The following is a 7,566-nucleotide window of genomic DNA, read 5'->3' on the forward strand; positions in this document are numbered from 1 at the left end:
TAAGTATGCAATCATGGTACCTATTTTAACATTCTTTTTTAATGTTTCCATTATCTCTTTTAGTCCAGTTAGTGTTACTGTTGAATAATGTTTTCCTTTCATTTTGGGTTAGATTTTCATGCTTACTGGTATGACTAGTAATTTTTATTTGATGCTGTAGAAAGTAGATATTTCACAAAAAGTATGGATTTTATGTCCCTTAACAATTGCTTTATTTTGTTTTGGCAGACATATATGCATTAAAAGTATTCCTTTGAGTCAAGTTTCATGCTACATGAGGATGTAATTTGGCTACCCTTCACTAACTGCTAAGTCCAGATTCATCTGGGATCTTTACTGAATGATAATTGCACATTACTGGGTTATTTTACATTTGTTTTTGTAAATGAGATTGTTATATACTTCTAATATTCTGCTTCTCTAGGATGATATTTTAGCCACTCTATATATGGAAATGTGATGAAGTATTTCTGCAATACCATAATTTGAAAGTAGTTACATAAAAATGATCATTTTCTCTTCTTTGGGAACTTGTCAATTGTTGTCTATGAAAACTATAGGATTGGAGTGTTTATGAATACACTTTTAATATCTATGTTGATTAGTGCTATATGATTATTCTAATTTTCATTCTACATTTATTAATACACATCTACACAAATCTACTTTTGTGTCTAGAGATATCAACTTATACACATGTGTACTTTCTATACTCTAATTCTACCCTATTGACTTACAGTATGCCTTCTTGTTTTTATCATACTCTCTTGATTATTGTAGCTTTAAACTATTGTTATATTAAGATTATGGATAGCTGGAGTCTTTTAACTAAGTTCTTTTCAAAATCATTTTTAAAATTCAATGTATTTACTTTTCAATTTTTGTTTTATATATAAAATGTCATTCTATTATTTGGAAATAGGCTGATTAATGAAAAATATAGATTATACATCTTCAAACAGTCACTAAAATTTTTAATGAGGTATGAATAATAGGTCAATAAGACAGCTAACGTGGAACCATCCAAACACACATTAAATGCAAATCCAGGCAATGAACTTGAAAAAAAAATATGTAGGTATCAAATCTCCATCTAACCATATAAAACTAATTTAAATATTAATAACTAAATGTATCTATTAAAAAAACAAAGAATGGAAGTTTTAATAAAAGTCAATTTGTTTTGTCTGTGCAGTCAACAGAAAGCTCTCTCAAAATATAGAGAGAGGTTCAGGGCAAAATTATTTAAAAAAAAGAAATCACGCAAACCTTAACAGGAAGACAGCTAGCAGGACTCCATTTATATTAGAACAAGCAGAATTTAGAAAAATGACTAGAACCAGGAATAAAGAAGGACATTGAAGAATGTTGACATAATTGATATATTGAAAAGAGATAATAATCTTAAATGTCTGTATACATAGCAGAATTCATGAAAAAATTATTTGTACTAAAAGGAAAGCTAGACACATTGACATTATTGATGGTTCTATATATTCCAAGTGTACAATATAAGGCTCCACCAGGTTACTCTATTTCTCTTTGAAGTAGTTACACACATTACTGATAATGACCAAGACCTTCACCTCATTTATAAGAGAACAAGATTTAGGGCTCTTGATAAAGGTGTTTAGTGGAAAGTCCATCTAAACTTTAGACCCTAGGCAGTTGGTTTAGTTGAGAGGTATAATAGATTCCTTAAAGAACTTCTATTTCAGTTACAAAGTAGCAAACTGATCCCCCATGTGTACTACTGTTGCCACAGGCACTGATCAGTATAAACTCATGCCCTCAAAGGACATTGCATTCTCTATACCAATGCCACAAAGACATCTCAAATGTTTTCAAGGAGTTTAGACAAGCACCTCTAAGGTTCATTTTTAATGATCACTTTACCATGTTACAATCTCCCTCCTGGTCAAGTGTGTACTTCACTTCCTGGGGAGTTATTTGTCTTTTTTCTTAAAGCTGTCAATTCATTTTAAGGCAGAGAAATGTAGTGTGGTTTGAGGGTTGAATTTAAGATCCAACATTTTGTGCTGACTCCATATTTGGTAAAAATTAGGAGAACCTCTAACTGAAGGTCACCCTCTCCATCTGTGCCTATCAATAAAGTCTTCTAACCAAACACCTCTATTTATTTGGGGGGTCTAGTTCTAGTTCCTGGAGTAGCAGGCTTAAGGAGCCTATCAGTTCATAGAATTATTTGAACAACCCAAACATCTTCCAACAGGAGCATGAATCATCCCATCCCCTCATTACTATAGCCTACCTGATAAACATATCAAGGTCTTTCTTGAGCTAATACAGTTAATTGGCTAATACACCCTAGTTTACCATACTAATACAAATGTTTTATTTATTTCATTTTATCTTTTCTAGTTGCACCTTTTATTTTTGGCTTGATAGATATTTGTGGTTAGTAAAAATCTGACACTTTTTTTTCCCCCTGTTTTTGCTTACTTCCTCAATCCTGACTTTAAAAAAAATAACTTTAGTTTAGGCCATCTATTTTTTTATAACTTTTTAAAAGTATCTGACTCTTGCATGTCTGAGAAGGACATTTTGTTGTCTTTTTATAAACAAAGAGCATAAATTCTTGAATTACTGAAACTCTTCCAAGATATGTTCATTTTCCTTCATTTTATTCTGGTATTTGCTATTATAAATAAATCTGAGGCCAACAGGTTTGTATGTAACTATTAATCTTCCCTGAATTGAGCCTTATACATATGTAAGTTAAGCAATTTATTCAATTTGGGAAATGATTTTTTTTTCTATCACACTTTATTACCTCTATGAATTTATTTTATTCTACAGAAATACCAACAATCCATAATTTGAATTTATATGACTTCTACATATGAATAGTTTTTGTTCCTTTTATATTATTTTTGACCTTTCCATGTACTGAAGCCTTCCTGAATTTGGCCTTTTATATAATAATAGAATATTTAAAATGATTATGTAATTTTGAATCTAAAGACCTGAAGTAATTTATCACCTACTTTTGTTTGTTTGTTTCTTTCTTTCCTCCTTCCTTCCTTCCTACTTTCCTTCTTTTTTCACTTTTCTTCATTGCCTTAGTCATGAAATAGTCTCATTTTTTCCTGATGCTTCTCATCTATTTCCCTTTTTGTGACTGTTTGGATGGCTCTTTCGTCATGTGTTCATGTCTTTTATGGTTGGTTTTACAGATTTCAAGCCTTCTTGAATTCTATTATAAATTTAGAATGTCTACTTCCTAACTATGACTGTAACATTCTCTTCAAAAACACGCTTTCTCTTCCTCACCAAGGCTGTGGTCTCTTTATTTTTAGAATATTCCATTACCTGTGAGTGGTAAGATGTTTGCTCAGCCCTGAGAGGTCTCTGTATGCACCACAGCTTTCTTTTCATTGCTTCCTTGTTTGATATTGTTTCAGAGAGCTTTCATTTATGTGCAAAGGAATACTCAACTGTGTTTTTGTTGATGATTTGTTTAATCTTCCATTTATTAGACATGATTCTATTGAAAAACTTCCTACTAAAATGTGTTACTAATCTCATAGCTAGTAAAATAAAAGCTTCCACTGTTTATAAATTATTTATCTCAAACATTGATCACAAATTCATCTGACAAAATTCTTCTAAAATTTGATAAAATGAATAAGCTTTAATGCCCAAACATAATTCTTATTATCAAAATATTTAAATTATAATAAATATACAGGTCATCGCAGCAATAAAACATTATCTATACATATGTTTTAAAATATAACAATTGTGGAATTACTTCAATTTTTTTTCTTTAGTTCCTTTCTGTTTCTTGTATCTTCCTGGGAAGAGAGAAATATTATCAAACCTACAAGAAAAAACATATATTTTTAGGCTGATAGAGATTGAAAATTTTGTCTCAGGTCATGAGGCTTAGTTACACCTTCCCCGTGATTCAATTCAAAGACAATTATTAGGTTTATATCTTCTTTATATATTACATTTACATGAAACCTTCCACTTGGTTAACTGTTTTACAGTCTGTTTTTGGTATTTGGCCAGAGTGACTGCATCATGTTGTCATGTTATTATCCCATATTGGCCTTTTCTGTTAACCTTCTGAAATCCCATGTGTATGGAGATGGTTGGCTGACACTACAGCAGTTATACAATCAGAAGGGGAAATAAATAAGTACAGTCCTAGCCCACACAGAATAGCAGTTCTTTTTGCCATGGCTCATTTTTACCACTGCTATCATATCCACAAATACAAGGTACATACACCCGTCCATTTCAATTCCAATTGCATAGCATTTATGGAAATGATATTTTGGAATTATACAACAGATATTCCATTCTCTCCAGAAAATTAGTAAGTGGCACCTCTGTTTAATTATGAGATAGAGAAGCTTCACAAACCATAATAATGTATATCTAACCTCAAACTGTGCAAAAGCACATGGTTCATTTTTCACCATTGTTGCTCATTTAAAAATCATATTTATGGCCTGGGAGAGTAGTGCAGCGGTAGAGTGCTTACTTAGCATGCCTGAGACCTTGGTTTGGATCCTCAGTACCATATTCACACATACCAAGAAAAATCATATTTTAGAATAAAGGCTGATTAAGTTTTTAAGACCTTTAGTGTATAATAAATATAAATGTTCTAATTGAGGAAGTAATTTCTACAAATTTACAAATTTTGAAAGCTTTCCTTACTTACCTTATGCAGGTTCTCCATTCTATCACAGAATTAGGTTGATATTCTTGCAGTTGGCTTTGCAATATGCATATATACTGAATCACTTGTCAGTTCCACTAACTTTTTGCTGCTTTTTCTAAGTATTTTAGATATTCTCATGGATGCTGCAAAACAGTTCAGTTAATTTTAACTAAACAATATCAATGCTTGCTAGGAAAATGTTAAAATTTTAATCAAAATGTGCTTCATATTTCCTACTATTTGCTCAAACATTTATAGCTCTTAACTATGTAAAATAATCAATAGCATTGATTTGATTAATAGTTTCACGATAACAATAGACCACGATTGTGATTGATTAGATAGCATATGGTAGATTCTAAAATTCTGTAACCTGAATTCTCCTGTGAGTGTAGGAAGATATTTTATACTTCTCCAAGCTTAAGTTGCTTTCCAAGTCTGATGGATGCTATACAAACACACACATGCATGTGTGTGCACACACATAAACACCACAACTCTATAATATTTAGCTTAAAAAGTGAATAAAATTCAGTTATACTTTTGCTTAATACTAATTAGTTTATAGTAATTCCCTGATTTGGGGGTGTGGGGTGCAGTGAAATTTATTGATACACAGCAGTAAGGATTCCTAAGATTTTCTTAGTGTGCTGAGAAATGATTTGGGGGCTCCCAAGTGGATGAGAGCTTCTCTCTTCTTTTGGTGTTCTTATTGGAGTGGTGGTCCATGGGCTTTTTCTTCTTGAGTAATTGGTAGCCATGATGACTGTAAGGTTTACAAAGTGTTACGATAGCCAAGTTCATTGTCATACCTGGAAATTAGCTTTACAATGCAGCTGTTGAAGGCAATGCAAGCCTTAGCATCAAAGGTGGAAGGGGCAGAGTTTTAAAGTTTCAGGAGACTATCCGGACCTCCGTGTAGCCCAGGATGTACTTGGGGGGCAGCCAATACCTGCTTCATCGCCTTCTTAATGTCATCATATTAGGTAGCTTTCTACAGGTACCAGGTAAGATCTATGAATGACACATCAGTGGTGGGACAAGAAAGGCTAGGACAGTGAGCTTCCCATTCAGGTCAGGGAGACTTTGCTTCCAGTCTTGTCAGAGCCAATGAACCACAGGGATGATATTCTTGGAATCCTCACAGCCATCATGTAGTTTTCCAGAGAGGCTCTCCACAATCTTCTGAGTGGCAGTGATGGCAAGAACTGTGGTCATGGGTCCTTCCACTATATCAAAATTTTGGATGACCTTGGGCAGGGGGATTCAGCAGTTGAGGGCATTGCTGATGATCTTGAGGGAGTTGTACTTCTCATGGTGCACATGCATCAAAAACATGCCATCAGCAGCAGAAGGGACAGAAATGATTATTATTTTTGTACTTTCCTTCAAATCAGACACCAGTGGACTCCACAACATATGCACCAACTTCAGCATTGCACCATTTATAGTTGGCAGGATCTCACGCCTGGAAGATGGAAATGGAGTTTCCATTGATGACAAGCTTCCCATTTTCAGCCTTGACTGTATCATGTGTGGAATCACACTGGAACATATGGACCACGTAGTTGAGACCATTGTAGAAGTTATTGATGGCAACAATATTCACTTTGCCAGTGTTGAATGCAGGCTGTTGACCATGCAGCCAATATGGCCAAATCTGTTCACTTCCACCTTCACCATCCTGTCTCAGTGATGTGACTGACACTGCACAAGAAGTGATGAGAATATGTTGTCTGTCAAATACTGAGGAGCAGACAGCTGCATTCCCTGATTTCTTAAAAATTAAAAATATTTTACCTTGCATACGTTAAATCCCTTTGCACTGGCTTGAGAGTATAGATATGATGAATAAGCAAACAAAAGGGAAAACAAAACCAGCAAGATTATGTCAATTCCACATTCAGTGAAGCTATTGTGAAAAATTCAAAGGAAATTTACAGTTTCTCTGTTAATAGATCAAGGTCATAAGTAACATAGGTATCTGAACAACATAATTTGATGGTGAGTAAACCACAAAGTACTTCATAGTCATTCTCCTGAAAATATATTTCCATTTCCACAAGGTTGGTAAGGAAATTTTACATGTTTAATTTTTATTAGCAGATTATCAAGTATCTGTAGTTCGGTTTCAAGAAATAAATAATACACATCCATAGGGTTCCTAAGAAATTTTTGACTTTTTTTTCCAAGCCTTAGTTATTTTCTTCTAAAAAAAGTGTTTCAGTTGAGTAAATCTTTGCAAATCTGAACTACAAATGTATTTGCTAGTTACACTGGCATCCATTTGTCTGTGAGTTTTGAAAATAAAGTCAGCAGCAGAGATTCTTGAATAAAAATACATTTGAAAAGGTTGATTTGTTTCAACTGATTTTTTCCCATGTGAAAAAATTGAAAGCATTTCAACAGAACAGCTGGACATATCATGCTCCTCAATGCTCATTGATCACTCAGTCGAGTAGCAGGTATTGAACAGACCATCAGAGAACCTTTTGCATCTAGGAAACTGAAATGTTGATAGTGAATTGAAATATGCTATAAGGGGAGCAAATGCAAAGCACACAACTAGCAGAGACTGTTCAAAACTGAATTGGTTGATAAAATAACTACTGCTTGTTGGTAGTTCATTTTTTTAAACATCTAGAACATTCTTATTTGGAAATGCCAGATAAAGGGAAGATTCATTAACTTATTTTTACTATACTGTCAAATTTTTCCAAACTAGAACTCTTTTTAAAAATTAAAAATAATTGTTCTAATGACAACGAAATGATTCAATTTTCATTAACACTCTCTCTCTTTTAATTCATTTCTGAATGTCTTAAGGTTTAAAACAGGCATTTAAAGCACACAGTAATGAGATAAGC

At 33.3% G+C, this 7,566-nt stretch overlaps 1 pseudogene; it reads right to left on the reverse strand.

Annotated features, from left to right (window-relative positions):
• Window positions 1-5,474: 5,474 nt before the first annotated feature.
• Window positions 5,475-6,382, reverse strand: LOC143401810 (glyceraldehyde-3-phosphate dehydrogenase pseudogene; annotated as a pseudogene).
• Between the last annotated feature and the right edge of the window lie 1,184 nt (window positions 6,383-7,566).

This window comes from Callospermophilus lateralis, chromosome 6 (assembly GCF_048772815.1).
Source record: "Callospermophilus lateralis isolate mCalLat2 chromosome 6, mCalLat2.hap1, whole genome shotgun sequence".
NCBI classification, from domain to species: domain Eukaryota; kingdom Metazoa; phylum Chordata; class Mammalia; order Rodentia; family Sciuridae; genus Callospermophilus; species Callospermophilus lateralis.